Source organism: Desmodus rotundus, chromosome 1 (assembly GCF_022682495.2).
Source record: "Desmodus rotundus isolate HL8 chromosome 1, HLdesRot8A.1, whole genome shotgun sequence".
Lineage (NCBI taxonomy): Eukaryota > Metazoa > Chordata > Mammalia > Chiroptera > Phyllostomidae > Desmodus > Desmodus rotundus.
Window position 1 is genome coordinate 197951897 of NC_071387.1, and position 18148 is coordinate 197970044.

Here is an 18148-nt window from a genome sequence, read left to right on the forward strand (position 1 = left end):
TTATCTAAGGCTGTACTCCCATCCGTTCCACAATCAGTCTATGATTCTTTAGGCCAGGAATTGGGTAGACTTTAGCCAGGCAGTGTTCTGCTCCACAGAGCCTGGATCGCTTGAGTGAGGTTCAGTGGCTGGGCTGGTCCAGAGGGCCCGGGAAGGCTTTACTCTCGAGTCAGAAACCTTGGCAGTGCAGAGCTGGAAGGCTAAGTTCAGCTGGAGCACTGGGCTGGATGGCTGGGCCTCTGATTCTCTTTCTCCGCTAGAGTCCCTGGGCTTCTTCCTCTCCATCTGCTCTCTCCATGTGTCTCTTTTGCCAGGTTGCCAGATTTCTTACCTGACGGTTCCAGCTCCCGGCCCCCCAAGAGAGAGGAAGCAGAAAGTGCTAATCCTCTTAAAGGCTGGGACCAGACCTGGCAGCACCCTGTTCCGCCTGTCTCACTGATTGAGTGGTCACAGCATCACTTATATTCAAAGGGATGGAGGAGGGGACTTCACTCTCCTAGGGGAGTGTGTGTGTGCCAGGAAGAGTAGGCCCGGAAGTGCTGATCTTTGGGAATAAGCTACTTCAAATGCCCTCTGGCAGAATTTGGAAGGAGTTGGAGTCTGGGGGCACAGCAGCAGTGATGGTGCCCAGCGGGCCTTTGTGGTTGCAGGGGAGCCAGCCTAACTGTCCGTCAAGATGGAATCCGCTTTGGGTCCCAGGAGGGAGATGTAACCAGCATGGTGAACTGATGCTTGTTGCTTCTTACATCCAGGAAACCACCCTGACTGGGGTCTGGACACGCCCAGCCCCAGGATTCCTTGCCCAGCCTGTTCCCCTCAGGCTCTCTCAGGGAGAGAGGATGGTTTCATCACAAGTGCTGACTCCCATCAACTCTTAGCGGCTCCCTGGAGTGGCAATTTTCAACCTTTTTCATCTCATGGCGCACATATACTAATTATTAAAATTCTGCGACACACCAAAAAATGTATTATATTTTTTCCGATCTGACAAAAAAAAGTTATAATTTTGATTGATATACAAAAGAAATAATACTAGTAATTACCTGCCCCTTTTGCTCCAAAATGAGTTTAAAAAAATCAAGTGCCTATACTTGTATATAAGGATTTCTGGTACCAAGAATTAACCAATCGGATGCAACCTTATCATGCAGTGTGACCAATAAGATGCAACTCTGTTACATGGCCTATGTATTTATGGTTCAGGACAGAGCATTCACACTGCACAGCTATTGTTGTGTTGTCTGCTGTCAGTTTTTTATTTGTCAGTCTAAGGGAAAAGAAGTCAGTGCCCCGGATGAACAGTCAGGCATTGCATGTTTTAAACATTCCTGTGGTACACTAGGTGAAAATCACTGTCCTACAGCACAGGGTCGAGGAGGACTCTGAAGCCATGTCGAGGCTCAGGGCTATGGTGTGTTGGTTGCGTCTGTCTTGGACAGAGGTGTGGCATCACTTGTGCCACTTAGATTTATTCTAAATAAAATAGATTTATTCTAAACGTGGGTCTGACCATGCCATGCTCCTTCCAGAAGGGAGACAGGCTTATTAATTAGTCTCTAAATTTGCCATGTGTTTTCCCACCTGCCCCCATTTGCAGGGCTCATTGCATTCTCAGTGGTTGCCTGCAACTTGCCGGCCTTCAAGGCCTGCCTCCTCCTCCAAGCTTTGCTGGACCACCCTAGTTTCTGGATTTCTATAAACCTAGGGTGGGGGAGCTTCCACCATTAGAGAGATACTGCTATGCTTTGTTCCACCATTAGATACTCCAATGCATTGTTAATTATCTTTACGTCTACAGACTAGTTATTTCTAATTTGGCTATTAGATATCTGAAGTCAAGGTCCGGTTCTTATACACCTTGGTATCCTTCCTTCCAGTTGGTGTTTCTCCTGATGGTAGTGACTTAAGACGAGCATCAGAAGAGGATTTGAATATCTTATCGCATCTATGTTGCCCAGTAAACAGGCATTGGTGGCAGAAATGGGTCAATGCCCCCAGGTTTGGCTAAGTGGGCTTTGCCAGGGGAGTCTGCCCGAGTCAAGGGAGGCCAGCCTGGACCACAGCAGAGCTGCTGGCCAGGTAGCCTCAGGTGCCAGTTCTGGCTGAGGTTGTCGGGAGGGCTGTGCTGCAGCCCAGATAATTCCTGATGACATGTCCCTGGGTTCCACCTGTGTCGCGGCTCCCACAGTCCTCGTTGTTGCCTGTTGCTTGAATTATCAGTCTGGATACGCTGAAGTTAATATTCCAGTAGAGGGAGGAGAGCTGTCTAAAGATCTCGGAGAGGGAAGCAGTGTGAGAGCAGAGGATGGAGAAGCTCTCGGAGGTCTTCTGGGAGTGGAAATGGGTGATTGAGCATCCCTTTTTCCCAACCTCACCCCTCCCAAGGAAAGAGTTTGCTCCTCCCGGCCTCTGGGAGGCTCATGTTTACTGGCACTTCGCTCCAAGATCTGGAGCCCAAAACTGAGAAAGTGGATTTGGCAGAATTCCTTTGCTTTGCTGTGTCTGGATTCGCCTATCTAGGCTTATAAAATCCCTGGAGATCAACGTGAGGAAGCGGACGCCATAATTTATGTTACTTTATTTCTAATACACACACCTGCCATACCTGGGAAGGCTATAGCTTTGCAGACATGCCCCATAGGTGAGTCACCCTTCGCCCTGGTCTAGTGAGTGTGATCCCCAGCACCCCTGCTGAATTACCTCATGTACATCCAACTACAGTCAGGATATGTTTTATGATCATTAAGGTACAGAGGCAATTAATGTTATTCATAATATATTAGAAGCTGGATGAGATCTTAAAGTGTACTCAGCGTCCTGAAGGCATCGAAGGAGGAGGAAATAATGTGCAGCCCACACACAATGTTGAATTTCATTTTCTTGTCTTTGTGATCATTGCTCATCTAAATATTGTTGACTAGAAAAGCCATTTAGAGGATTCGTTTTCGCAATGGCTAAGAATAACTGCAGTAACAACTAATTTTTCGAGGTCTCACCTGATACCAGGTGTGGTACGGTATGCTTTATGTATGCATGACCTCACGTCCTCTTTCTGGATTAATGGGAGTTTCTGATGCCACCATTAAGACATAAGCATCATAAAAGGGGTGCCTGCTACACCTCTGTGCTTTGTGGGTTCGCACGGCTTTGATAAAGTCGTCCCTGGACGGGAAGAGTCTTGCCTATGATGCCGCTGGTGTTAATGGAGCGTCTGGGTGCTGTTGTCCCGGCCTGTGCGAGGCTCCACAGGGCAAGCGGTGGAGGCCATTCTTCCCATCTTTCTTCGCTCTTCACCCTTGCCCGGCACCCATGACCCCCATTCGATGGGGGTCAGCCTGTACATGAATGTGGTCCATCTCCCCAAACTAGCAGCCTCTCTCACTTCCGTTCATTTTGGACATAATGATCGAGAGAACAAACACCTCTCTTCCGTCTTTTGAAGAAAATGTACTTTGCACTGCTTGGAAAGGATCGGTTGTTAATTTATAGTTACTGAATGCTGATTCACATTCAACCATCTGTTTAAAAATGTACCAGGGATTTGTTTTAATTATGTGTGATAAGAGATGCAGACATAGAAATGACTGTCATGACGGAAGTTTATGTGCACAGACACCAGGGGACAGGAGGCACCACACCGCACAGAGCCACACGGGGTGCACAGTGGGGTGCACCACTCAAGGAAGGAGAGCAAAGGGAAAGTGTGGGCAAAAGCCTTTATGTGACTTTTCGCATGAAGGAATGGGTAAGGCACAGGGTAACAAGTCTTAGCGCTGAATAATTTGAATAATTTCAAGGGCTCCAAGGTGGAAGGAGCATCCCAAGTTGTCTGGTACACCTGCAGTGACTAGGTCGTGGGGTGACTGGGGCAGGGGCCACATGTGAGAGCTGCTCAAGGAGATAGCTGGGGTGTGGACTCTGGATTGGTTGGTTGGTGGATGAAAGAGGTGGTGTGCAAGCCGGTGGTTTAGTTCTCTCCAATCTGTAGCTCTGGGAGGGGTAGTCTCTCTCAGGTCACCAAGTCCCAGACGCCAGAGCACCAAGAAGAGAACATTCGGAAATATAGTTAATGCGCCATCCTTTAAAGCATTTACCCAACAGATAAGAAGAGCATGTACTGAGCGCTAGCTCTGGATCTGGCCTTCGTGGTTCTAGAGCTAGTGCTACACTTGAGACAGTCCCGGGCACGTGGTGGCCCTCCGATGATGTTTGTTACACGAGTGCTCCAGACTTGTGCCTGGAGTCTGTATTAGAAGTTCCTAAAAGGCCAACTGTGCTCTCAAGGAGTATGCAGTCTAGCTGGAGAAAGAAACACATAAATATATTTGTTATAACATGATAATTGCCATCCTGAAAGCTACAATCATCTCTAAACCTACTCCTCCCACAGTCCCTGTTGCCGAGAATGACCTCATGGTGTGCCCGGCCATTGAAGCCGGAACGTGAGTGATCCCTGCTCTCCCTGTCCCCACCTTCTTACTCCTTAACCCTCAGCATTCTCATCCTGCTCACTCTACCTTGCAAACCTATCATCAGGTTTGTCCCTTCTTTTCTACTCACTGCAAGGAGAGACGCCATGTGGTTCCACTGAAGGAAAACCACTGCCTCCCAGCTTTCCCACATGCCCCTCCTTGAGGCCTGGTTAGAGTTGGAGCCAGCGGCCCATCTCCCTGCTCCCCCCATTCCCGTCTGTCCTGTTATACAGCAGAGCTCTGAGCTCTAATTCAGAGCAGCTGTGCACCAGCCGCTGGTGGGCATCTGGGAGGGGCGCCTGTCAGGGTAAGGCGGAGCCCCTCCACACATGGGGGGCTTAACCCCCAGAGTCCCTTTTAAAATGCTGTCATATCCCTAGAAACTGTTGTCTCTGGCAGGGGCCTGGAGCCAGCACAAGAGGTAATGTCGAGGTCGACAGTTTGTCCCAGGCCATTCCCATCTCCTTCTTGCGGGTCTCTTCCCCTCCTGATTCGCCTCTGGGCCTCCCCGAGGGGCCAGTGCTGTCTGACTGAGCTGTCAGCCCCTCTGTAAAACTCAGTCACATTAGTGGAATTTAAAGGTCACTCCTTCTGATGGTATTTGTGCTATGAAAGAGCATGGGAAGGAGGATGCATTGCGGAGTATAAAGAGTGACTTCTGATGGGGACCACAAGTTGGGGTCTATTGATTCGTAGAGAACATCTGTGTGTGTCCCAGAGCACAGTTGTGATTTGTCCCTCTACCTTCCCAGCCTGGGATGCAGAGAACAAATTGAGGTAGGAGAAGGGCCTCAGGGAAGAAGGGTTGGCAGCCGGAAGCTCCAGTACAGGTTGCAATAGGGGGCAGCAAGCACTGATTTGAGGCTAGGAAGGTGTATTAGTTCACCAGGCCTTCCCTAATAAGATACCTACCACAGACTGGGTGGCCTAAGCAACAGAAATTTATTTTCTTGCCATTGTGGAGGCTAAGGGTTCAAGATCAATGCCAGTGGGTTCTGTTTCTCCTGACGCCTCTCTTCTTGGCAGCAGATGACTGTCTTCTGTCTGAGTCCTGTTCACGTGGTCTTTTCTCTGGGTGTGCATGCCCTTGGCGTGTGTTGGTGTGTCCAGACTCCTTCTTATAAGGATGCCAGGCATATTGGAGGAGGGCCCACTCTAATGGCCTTGTGTTAACTATAATCAATCCCCTCTTTAAAGGGCATATCTCCGAATACAGTCACATTCTGAGTACTGGGGCGGGGGAGGGCAGGAGGATGTCAGCACTGAATTAGGGGAGGACACAGCTCAGCCGTAGCAGGATTGCATGGTGGTGGGAACCACAATTCTCAAAAGCGCTCAGGCGGCCACGATTTTGTAAGTCAGTGGTGTCCAGGCAATAAAGCGTTCAATTTCTGGATTCCATCACACGAACTAAGAACCACTTCAGTAGTGGGAAACAGGATGCTGTTTAAGAGTGGAGTCTAAAATCCCAGTGAATAAAATGGGCGTGGTGAGGGGGACATCGCTGAACTAAGCAGATGAGCACTTTCAAGTTTTTGCTATATTTGCTTACTTGCTCAATTATTTTTTTCATCTGTACTTGCTGATTAAACAGCAGCAGGTGCCAGAGCTTTAAAAGCTTTGAGAAAAATCTTGAAACTAACAAAATTCCATATACTAAACAAATCTTCTTTGTGGATTGGGGAAAAAACTCACTGTTATTTGGTTTTCACAAAGGAAACATCACCCATATTCCAAAGGAACCTTGAGAGGCACTGTGGGAAGCAGCATCCCTGTGTGCCTTGTCTCATTAGAAGACTTAGAGGGCAGCTAACACCTTTTAATGATTGCTGAAAGAAAGGTGATTCAAGAGGCTCATTGTTTGCAGTATTCATACCTTCAGTAATGCCTGAGTCAGTATTCTTGATTAAATTCAACATGGCAGGTGAATGGGGGATGCGCATAACACTTTGCTAGACAATGGTAAAGAAACGGATGAGATTCTATCCCTACTTTGAGGACCTCAGTGATCAGTGAAGAATTTTGGTTGCAACCCACAGGATACACTCCAGCTGGCATAAGCAGAGAGGCAATTCATTAAATCAGCTCTAGCACAGGCAGAACTGGCTCGGAAGCACAGCCCAGTCTGGGCGATGCACTGCTCCAGGGGAGGCCCACAGGCACCAATGCACAGGACACTGCTTTCAGGTTTTCTGCTTCTGATGTCATTGACAGTTGGGTTTCTGCAGCCACCAAGGCAACCACTGCTTCATGCCCCTTATGCCTTATTGGCAGAGCCCAAGTCACATGCCTGGCTGAGAAGGGAAGCTGGGAAAGCAAGTTTCTGCCTTCTGCCTTAAAGGTGTGGGATCATGTGATGGGAAGTTCTGCAAACATAGGAAAGGTGTCAAAAGGTATTGCATAGACAAAAAGTATGGCAGGTGTCCACTCTAAGCTCCCAGTCTAATGGAGGAAACAAAAGTATATTTAAAAATTAGTAGGACAAGTGCTGTAATCAAGACGTGCTTATGGCATGATAGAGATCAGAGAACGTATTGTTGACAGCCTAGGGTGGTCAGGGAAGGCTTCCTGGTGGAGATGATCAATGACTGAGCTCATCTTGATAGATGAGGTAAAAGAGGAGCAGCCTGATCAGAGATAAATAAGGACAGGAACCCTCTCTCTCTGAATTTAAACATGCCTCCACAGTGGGTGTGCCAGATTTAATAGACGGAAGCTATGAAACAAAAAAGGTAGATTGGAGGCTGAATGCATTGTTGGTGGACACACGTGGGAGCAGCTGCAAAGTGCTCGGGGCATCGTGCATGGGGCCGTCTGCAGAACTGACTCAGCTTTGTCCTTCCCTACCCCTCCTCTGCTCCCCTCAGTTGTCCTGAGAGCTCTGGCTCCCGGCAGGAGGCGTGCCGTGCAATTTCAGAGGTCTTTGGGAACTACAAAGCCTGGCTCCAAAGGGGTGACTCTTTCTTTTCCTTAACAAAAGTTATAATGAAATTAATAAGGAAAGTATGAAGTGAAAAGTCCAAGACCCTTGATAACTATCACTTATATTTATATATATTTTTTAAATCTCAAATGCAATACAATTACACTTGCTTTGCAAATTTGTTCCCATTTTTCATGCCTTAGATTTCTTAGAAAGTGAATTTTAGTAGCAATTCCTAATGTTACATTTGATCAATTAATATTTATTAATAATAATGAGGCTAAGAATGAGGATGCTTTTAAGACACATTGGTCTAGAGAGTTGGAATACGGAGCCCTACTTACCCCTGAATTTGTTTCTCTTCTGCATTTCCCCATCTCGGTAAACTAGATATCACTTGGTCACTGCCTGATGCAGAAACCTGGCCATCAGCCTTTGCTCCGCCTTCTCTCACCCCGCAGCCTGCATTCAGTGTTACCTCGCATTTGTCTCCTCCCCTCCGGGTGCACCGTGCCATTCCCAAGCAAGGCACCTTCATATCACGCCTGGACCAAGACTTGCTGACCAGCACTCTGCTTCCAGGATTGGTCTCCTCTAGGCCCTCTTCGCCCTGTGGCCAACTGATATTTCAGAACAGGAGTATCTCTCTGTTGCATAGAACTCTCCAGTGCCGACTTCCCACTGCTCTTAGATCAACTCAAGGCCCTAACTGCACTGCCTGCTGTTTCCCTCCCTCCAGTCACGGGCCAGCCGCAGTGGTCAGTCCCCCTTACTTAGGGTCCTGACTCGGGGCCCTTGCCCGATGCCTGGACAGAGAGGATGTCCCCTGCCCACATGTCCTCCCACTCTCTCCTCTCTAGGGAGCTGGTTTCTTCTTAAAGGTCTTAGACTTAAATGGCACTTTCTCCATGTGCATTTCCATGATCTTTGGTCTAACTATTGCTCTCCCCAAATAGTATTTTCCTATTACAGCTTCCTGTTTACTTCCCTTCCGGCACTGAATATGTTTGGTTCGCTAATCATCTATCTCTCCTGGAGTCTAAATTCTGAGGAGGCAGAGATCTTACCTGCCTAGTTCACCCTGTATCCACAGCACCTGGCCCAGAAGTGTTCAGTAAATGTTTCATGAAGGAATAAAGCAGTCTGGAACCTCTGAGCCCTCCGCCAGACCTCTTCCTGCTCCACCTTTGAGGAGCAAGCTCTCTTCTCCTGGGAGATTACCACCTGTCTCAGACCTGGTACAGGCTGTTCCCCCACCTCCCACCCCCCACCCACCTGCAGCCCACACTGAGGCTGTGATTTCCAGGCTCTGTGCCTGTCCTGTGATTCCCTGAATACAGATGACCACATTTCCTCCTCCCTCCAGTGCTGTCTCCCACTGCAAATTGCAACCCTCACTCCATGGAGCTGAACTCTTGCTATAGCGTCAACCAGGAAAAGTCACCAGCTACCCATGGGCAGGTGCAGAAGTCAGAAGGAAATCTGAGATTCTCTCTCTGCCCCTGAGTCAGGATTTCTCAACCCCAGTGCTACTGAGGTTTGGGGCCAGATAAGTCTTTGTGGGGGTGGGGGCAGTCCTGGGTGTTGTGGGGTGCCTAGCAGCCAGTAGCGTAACAACCCCTCCACCCCACACACACACTTAGGACAACCAAACATGTCTCCAGATATTGCCAAATGACCCCCAAAGGCAAAATCCCACCCCCTCTTTGAGATCCACCACCCTGAGGGAAGTGATCAACCAGTACCTGGGAGGCAGGCACGTGAAGAATTCTGAGGAGTGCGCTTTAAGCTCAGTGTACGTGTACAGAACACAAATGCGTAGGTCCCCTTGCAGCCCGGTGTGCTGCAAGGGCTCTCCGGGAGTTTGGACACTCCTTGGAAAGTGCTGGTGGTCAGGAGGTGGATATGATGGTTGACCACACCTGACATGATGCTTCTTTGTAGTGTCTGTCAAGCCTAGAAAAACTCGGAGAGTTACATACTTCTTGGTTGAAAGATTAGTTTGCCTTAACAAATGCCATGTCCATGAAGTTACACTTCGTTTATAAAGTGGAGTTTACGGATAGCAGGATTGTTGGGAAGAGTGAGTGAAATGTTCATGTAGCATACTCAGCTTCCGGTCCGTAGCTATTTTTAGGAATTATTATCGACGAATTTCCCTGCCGTGTGGTACTTAAAATACAGCTATTATACAATGCACAGCTTTTGTGGTCTGTTAACTTCATACCTCGTCTGATGCTCACAACCACCTTGCACAGCAGGTGGCGTGATGCCCATTTTATAGATGGAAAACGTGAGGTTTGGGAAGGTTTAGTATCTTGTTAGGGTCGTGAGGCCTGTCGAGGGTGAGGACTGCATTCATATACAGGTCGTTCTGCCCTGGCCAGGTGGCTCAGGTGGGTGGGGCGTCTTCCTGTACACCAAAAGGTTGTGGGTTTGATCCTCAGTCAGAGGGCATATGGAAGGCAACTAATCGATCTCTCTCTCTCTCTCTCTCTCTCTAGCAAATCAATGAACATACGGGTAAAGATTGAACAAATGTTTACAGACATACTTAGAGTGTGGAGAAACTGGTATCTGTAAATAGATTGTCTCCTCAACACAGTCCCTAAATGATCTCTCTTAAAAACACAAAAACAAAAACAATTCAGATTGTTTTCAGAGACAGCCTTTTCATGTGAAATTAGGAGTTCGAGGTCTGTCCCTAGTTTTTTCATCCACCCATCAACTTAGAAAGAACCTTTTCTTTCTAAGGTGATGAATACAATCACCTCAGGTTGTTTTTACACAATGTGTATGTCTGTTCTCAATATATGTGGCTTCTCCACCCAAAGCGATTCTACATTCTGAGAGGACCAAGAGTGTGTCTTGTAACTCTTCCCACTTCAAGTATCATACACAAGAGCTGGGGCTTAATCCATACTTGCTCTTTGATTTTTCTTAACTCCTAGGTACTTCCAGCAGGATGGGATTGAGGGCAAGAAAAAACTCTTCATGTCTCTTAAGGAGTGGAAATTTCTATGTTACAAGGTAGCTCTGGAGATGCCTTATTTCCCATTGCCCCTGGTTTTAGGCACCATGAAGAGCAGCTTTGACAAGAGTACTTGAGTAGTGTTTGCACACCCATCACTCCCTTTTCCTGTAGGACCTAATTACCTGTGAGTGGTGCACCTGATTCTAACACGAAGTCATCTCTGTTCAGCTGGGTCTCAGGAGAGGGTCCCAACCTCCTCTCTGTCATCAGGAGGACAGTTTAGCCAAGGAAGATGTAACTATTCCAGGAAGCCAAGCCGTTATTAGGGTGTGTGTGTGAAAATGGGTTGGGGTGGGATAGAATTCTCTATCTCACAGGTGGTAAGCACACGGCTCACAGGCCGAATCCGGCCCTCTACCTTGTTTTACCCGGCCTGGCACCTTGTTTCTTGCCAAGTTCTTTGCCCCTAGTGAAGGAATAGTTACATTTATACAGTCCTAAAATTACATTCGTCCCTTTGGAGGCAACCACGAGGCTGATGTGGCCCCAGGTGAAAATGAGTTTGATACCCCTGGTCTAGCTAGTAAATGGCTGAGGGGCACTCCCATACAACAGACCTCAAGGATCTGTGTTTTCAGGGGTACCCTGGAATGAGTCCCAAATGGGAAGGTTGCCAGCTTTGTAGTGGAATAGACCATGAAATTATTTACACTTTATAGAACATTGTGAAGTCTGAGAATGGCTTGGCTCTCTGGGTTCCATTGATGCATCCTAGCTCTCAAGGGGAAAAGAAGCTTAAAGAACCAAGGGGGCAGGTATTCGGGCAACGATTCTCATGGCCAGGCCAGTTGCTGGATCTGCCTAGAGGAAATGCAGTAGATGATTTTGAGGCCTTCAAACACTGTTGTGTTTTCTCAAGGCTGTGTGTATCAGAACAGGTCTAGAGGGAATTCCTTCGCTCTGTTTTAAGTTTAGGGGGAAAACACTACTCCAGCCTCTGTTTGAGTTCCCAAGGTATTTTCAAGCTGAAAACCCTTGGCCTTTTGACTAGCAGGTAGGTTATTTACATCTACCTCTCTAGTTTCCAGCCTGAAGGTTGGGTATTCAGAGACTAAAAAACCTTTTCAGAGTATCTAGGGTTTTTGTTGATGTTGTTGTCGTTATTTAGCTTTGTTCTAAATTTCAAGATCCAGGAAATGACTATGGGTTGGGCATGCCTGATTAAGAGACCCAGAATAAGGGACCCATATCTGCCTGGCAAACTGGGTGCTCACTCAACTTTGGTTTTATTTATTAATTTTTCATTTAGGTAAAATTCACAAAGCATAAAATTCAGTGGCATTTAGCACATTTGCAATATTGTGTAACCATCATCTCTGTCTAGTTTCCAAACATTTTCATCATCCCTCTGAAGGGTTCTGTATCCATTAAGGAGTCACTCCTCATTTGCCCCTCTCCCCAGCCCCTGGTAAATCTGTGTGTGGATTCATCTATTCTAGGTATTTCATATCAATGGAATCATCCAATATGTGGCCTCTTGTACCTGACGTCTTCCACTTAGCATAATGTTTTTGAGGTTCATTCCTATTACAGCATCTCTGAGAACTTCATTCCTTTTCAAAGCTGAGTAATATTCCCTGACATGGACATGCCACAGTTGTTTACCCATTCATCTACTGATGGACATTTGGATTGTTTCTATTTTTTGGCTGTTGTGAATAGTGCAGCCGTGAACATTCATGCACACGCATTTGGCTGGGTGCCTGTTTTGGTTATATGCTCAGGCGCGGAATTCCTCAGTTATGTGATGATACCGTGTTTATCTTTTTGAGGAATACCAGCATTAGTTTTGATGGTTTAGCTCCTGGTCTCCTGTTCAAGCGGCTTTGCTAGAATCATGAAATCAGCATTAAAAAGAGCCTTAGTGTTGCATTTTGTCAAGTGCTTTATCTGCATCTATTAATATGATTGTGATTTTTCTTGTTTAGTAATTGGTTACATCAAGCATTTACCGAATACCTATATTATGTGAAACAGTATTCAAAGACACCAGGAAGTGTGCCCAGTGGACTCAACAGAGAAAGAAATCTCAGATGGAAAGAGATCCTTGTGGTCTACTCATTTTATTAGGTTTGTGTCTGGGTTTTAATGCCTTTTCTAACTTAGATTTAAATCCCCAGGATGAATACTCTGTTCTTTGCTAGCGTACCCAGTGTATACTCAGTAATAAAAGTTAGTAAAACAAAAATAAATTCAAAAACAAAAAATAAAATAAAAAGAGCCTTGAAGATCATTTAATCCATCTTCCCACCTATCCCAGGAGTCTGCAGTAAATCTTGTAGGAGCTCCTCCCTCCCTCTCCTGCATGCCCAATTCTAGAGCGGAGGGCCGCCCTACCTCCCGGGGACAGCCAGTCCCTTTGTGACCAGCGCCACATGTTTGTCGGCCTGCCCTGCTTCTGCCCCGTAGAGAAGTTTTCCACCTGGAATCCACAGACTCTTGGAGTTTATCCACAGATGAGCTTCAGTGTGGAGGGGCAGAGGAAGAGTTTGTAACTGTCCTTCCGCTTTAAGGGGCTCCTGAACCACTGTTCAGAGTGGCCCAATAATGCCATCTCTCTCTCCTACCCAAGAGTCTTCAAAGGTTCGTGGGCAGATGTCTCATGACTGACAGCTGGACCTCTGCCATCCAGGTGCAGAGACCAGCAATGGCTGCTGTCTTTCTAAACACCCACCCGTGAGAGGACAGGACCCAGGCTGGAAGGCTGTGCCCTTGAGGTGGAGGCTAAAGAGCGAGGCAAGTCCCTCCCATGGGCCCCACTGTCTGTGACCTTAGCCAGCTGTGGTTTACTGCAGATACTGGAAGAATGCGCTATCTAAGAGATTGTTTTGTTTGGACAGAGGGCCATTTCTGAAAAGACTGAGAAAGTCCTTGAAAGTCACACTGATTATGATGTTAATAGGGTGGAGGAAATATCACAAGCAGCTTTTTCTTTAACTGAACTTTTTATTGAAGTATAATATACAATTAGAAAATTGGACAATCATAAAACAGTGCATTCTATACAGTTCTGTTTGCATGAAGTATAACAACAGGCAAACGTATGTCTGGTGTTAGAAGTCGGGATATTGGTTAAAGCCATGTGGTTAGGGCTGGGAAGGGAGCACAGGGGTGCCCCAAGGTGCAGATTCCATTCCCACTCTCAGTTAGGAACAACTCTTAGTAATTTAACAGAACCTCACATCGTATTTAGCGTGCACCACACTGGGAATAGAAAAACACCCTGGGGTTAGTAGGGTCCCGACGGCTAAGCCTCCTGGCTGTAGAAAGTTTTGCGGGATCTCCCTGTTTCTGTCCTTTCTCATTCTCAGCTCCTGTGCCGCAGGGGGTCTGCCCCACCCTCAGGCTCCAGGAGCCTGCATCACTCTGGGGCTTGGGAGGCGATGGGCGCTTGATATAAGTCAGACAATGAGAATCCTTTTGCCAGAGCCACTGAGAAAGCTGCTTGTGTTGTTAGCTGGTGTCTCTAAACCGGTGGGACAGGAGCTTCAACTACTGGTGGCTGGTTTTGCTACCATATGCAGAGTGCCGCCTGGAAACAAAGACAGCACCGAAGACAGAGAAGGCAAGATTCCTGGTGACAGGAGCTACGGGTCCAGCCATACGGAGAACTATCTCCATTCCCCGTGGATTTCTCATTGATATGTGTCGCTAAATTCCCCTTTCTGCTCTGTTCTTCAGGGTGAATTTTGATACCTTGCCTCCAAGGGTTGTACTGATGGGAACAGATTTATTTCTTAGTCAAGCAGAACAACGAGGTATACTTGTCCAGGTCTGACTCCTTCCAGTGGCACGTTCAGTCTCTCCGCCAGCCACTTGGGTACAGTGGCAGCTCCAGACTGTGGGGCGTGGAAGTGGAGAGACAGGGGACTTTAGAAGCAGCATTTGGGTTGGAGGAATGGGACTGATTCTGAAGTTGTATTGGCATAGCTCACCGTTTTCAGCCCGTGTGCTATGTGGGATGGTGTGGGGCGCTTCATGGAGTCACTGGCTCACTGCTTCCTGCCACCCCTTGGGACTTGGCTCTTGACGCCTTTTTCTATCTGTAAAACAGAGCCAGAAGAGGTGAGAGCACAGAGCTTGATGGGAGCTGACCAGCCTAATGGACATAACCAGGAAGGGTCCAGTGCTGACCTTCCATTACCAGTTTGTGAAGAGATCTGAAATAGCAGTTTCAGGAACACAGTTGTTAAAGTGGTTCTACCTGGGCTGCAGAGGAACTCGCTAAATCAGAATCATCTAAAGTGGAGGCGACTCCAACAGTGTCTAGAGCAGGGGTGTCCAACTCATTTTCACCGGGGGCCACATCAGCCTCGCGATTGCCTTCAAAGGGCTGAATGTAATTTTAGGACTGTACAAATGTAACTACTTCTTAACAGTTAAGTGAGAGCTTGGCTCTGCCACCGGGTAGAAACAAGGTGCCAGGCCGGATAAAACAAGGTGCCAGGCCGGATAAAACAAGGTAGAGGGCCGGATTCGGCCCGCGGGCCTTGTGTTTGCCACCTGTGGTCTAGTGTTTTGCTCTAGGGATGGATTTTCATCTAGTCACTGGATGGAAAATATTCTTCAATAAAGCATTTAATGATTTATGATAACTTTATAAGTAAACAAAAGAATATCATTAAAATAATCTATAGGCTTCCTTGCTTTTGGCTTCTCTTCCTATCACGGCTCATGCCTGTACCGAGCTAGTGGATACCTTGGTATCGAACGGGAGTTTGTTGCAGTGTGACTGTGAGTAGCTGTTCTGTAAATATTGACTTGACCTAATTCCATGCAGGTTTTCTGCACTGAGTCCCACAAGCCTACCAGCAGCTGTATAACCTTGTTTCAACTTGATCTTCAAACCCTTTTGGACTCATTTGCTCACACTGATGTGAACAACTCTGCTACAAAAAAGAGACTTTTGTAAAATCCACAGGAAAAGACAGTTTCAAGCTTAAAATTGCTTAGGGGAATAAAACCACATACTCTCATATCACTGAATAAGAGTTTAGAAATGACCCTTAGTTCAATCACCTTTTTTTTTTTTTTTTTTTTTGAGGGAGAGAGAGAGGCAGTGACTTGTTTAGTCCACGGCAGAATAGGGCTGGAACCCCGGGGCCTGGGGCTGTCTAACCCAAAGCTGTGCCCACTGACACCCAGGGGCTGGGAGACCCTCAGCCCTTTTCTGGGGTTTCAGGAAGCTGCTTATGGTTGGAAGAGGCGGGGTTGGAATCAGAGCAAAAGTCCTGGCGCTGTGCAGAGTTCACACAGTCGTACACCCTTCGTGTGTCTTCCTGTCCTCTGACAGATGCTAAGTGGGGACAGGAACAGCCACAGGTCGTTTAATCATGTCATTGTTAGCACTCCTTACACACTCCTCCTTCCGGTATGTGGCTGGGAGGGACAGCTACATACTGCAAATGTGACTCTAGGTTTCATTTCTTTTCGTTCCCTTCCCAGGGTGGGGAGGCTAGTGAATAGTGGTTTCTAGAAGTAAAATGTGCCGATAGTTTACAGCTGGATGAATCTGCTTTCGAACTAGTATTAAGATTAGTACTTATAGAAAGTGTGTTGCAGACCAGGTATTCTGCTGAATGTTTCATATGGGTTATTTTGCTTCATGCTCACATAAACCCCAGACATTTATACTGACCCACTATTCTGATGAGGAAACTGAGGCCCAGAGAGGTTAAGTGACTTGCTCAGAGCCACCCAGTTCTGCCCGAGCACAAGCTTCATTAGCAATGGAAGACCACGGACAAGAAGAACAGCAATTACAATGACAATTTGGGAATGTTAGTGAGATTGCAACATAGGACATCCAGGACATATTTGTAGATCACGGGACTTTCCCCGGGAATCATTTCATTTCAGAGATCTGGGAAATGGCAGTCTGCCTCACCACGGACGCGGCCCTCAGCTTCAACCTCCTAGTCCGCCGAGTCTGGTACCAGAAATTCCTCACCTGCAGCCACTGCAAATCTTGAGGATCTGCAGAGAGACCGCTGGGCAGCGCGCATCCTTGTCAGTGTGGCCCTCGCCGCTGTAAGGGGGGCGAGCGGTGCGTGTCAGCACTGGGGGCGCAGCGGGTGCCAGGCGGCTGGGAAGGCTGCGGGAGGGTTCCTGGGGCGCACAGTCTTGTTCTGCGCTTTCCAGAAATATTCCTGACAAACAGCTCCTAGGCATTTGGGCTGCTGCCCTTTCAAACCCAACGCTTCCTCTCCAGGCCTGTGCGTGGTGATTTACATGCTGGGGATGGGTTCAGCCCTTCTCAGAACTTCACTGCAGCCTGCTCACCAGAGGCCTTTAAAAAACAAAAAAGGGTATTTGGGCCTCTTTTAGCAAGTGTTGCGTGTTCATTTGCTAGTCAGAGACAAAAAGCGAGATGAAATGAGAGCTTCCTTGGGAGGAACCCACGGCAGCCTCCTATGGTTTAGGGGAGGGAGCGCCATCCTTCCAGAAGAGCTGTGGCTTCTGAAGTTAAGGAAGACCAAGAGGCAAAGATATTTTTAATTTTACAATTTTAATATAAATTGCTACAACCTTTTTGGAAAGCTTGTTGGCAATATGTATAAAGAGCCTCAAAGTGCGTGCCCTCTCACCCAGTAATTCCTTTTCTATAAATGCATCTGGAAGAACAGTTGGAAATAGAGACAATTTTGTATTCATCAGAGCATGATTTATGGTAGCAAAAAAAGGGGGGGCCATAACCTAAATTCCCAACACAGAATCAGTAAAATAACTCATGGTGATCTGTTTGTTACATATAATGCAGCTATTAAAATGTCAGTCTGAAGAATTATAATGACATGGTACAATGTGTAAGGTATAAGTGAACATATAAGCTTAAAAACTGCACGCAGGCATGACCTCAGTTAAGCACAAAACACTGCACACGCACACCCACACACTTTGGAAAAACACTGAAGAAATCATTTAAAATCGTGGTTGTGTCGATTGGTGAGACTGCGGGTAACTGTATTTTCTTTTTGCATTTCTCTGTTTTCTCCATTATTTTTTTTTTGACATGAAACTGACTCAGTTATGAGTCACTATTGAATTTACTTCTTAAAGAAAGCCTGTTTCTGAGAGATCTCTTACAGGTCTTGTACATGGGCATCATAGCTCCGCAGTGAATTCGAATGGAGACCCGCAAAGTTGGGATAGGTCTGGGGTTTAGTCCATTGTGGTGAAGGAGAGGCTGGTTGCAGGTGAGATAAAAAAGAAAGCTGAACTTGGAGTCAGAACATGGGAGCTCTCACCCAAACTCCCCTCTCTTACTAGCCAAGAGCCAAGTCCAAGTTCTTCTCTTTGTTGTCCCCTGGGAGCAGGGTGGATCCATCAGTGCCACTTCCAGGCCAGATGTGAAGCAGACCAAGGCGTGTGTGTCTGCATCCACGGTGTCTGCTCTCTCACAGGGCCCCTCACCCCAAGCCCAGGCGCATGCTGCCTGCAACTGTCCCCTAAGGAAAACTGCCCTTTGGAAAGGATCTAGTTCATTCCTTCAAATACATATTTATTAAATGGAAGGTGCCTTGACCAGTAAATGCTTAACTCCATGACCCTTCCTTAAGAAAATGGTTACATTTTCTTAAGGAAGAAAGGGAAGAAGCTATAAGTGAAAGGACAGCTTCCTCCTCGGCAAACCGCAGAGTGGGGGAGGAGGGGGCGCTCTGACCAGGGTGGGAGAGCTCAAGGGAGCCGCCTTTGCTCACCCAGGGCCAGGACGCGGAG

General features: G+C 47.2%; 1 protein-coding gene across 2 annotated transcripts in view; it reads left to right on the forward strand.

Moving 5' to 3' along the window:
- Window positions 1-18148, forward strand: part of PDZD2 (PDZ domain containing 2) — a 320114-nt gene that overhangs the window by 52599 nt on the left and 249367 nt on the right. The window lies entirely within an intron of this gene.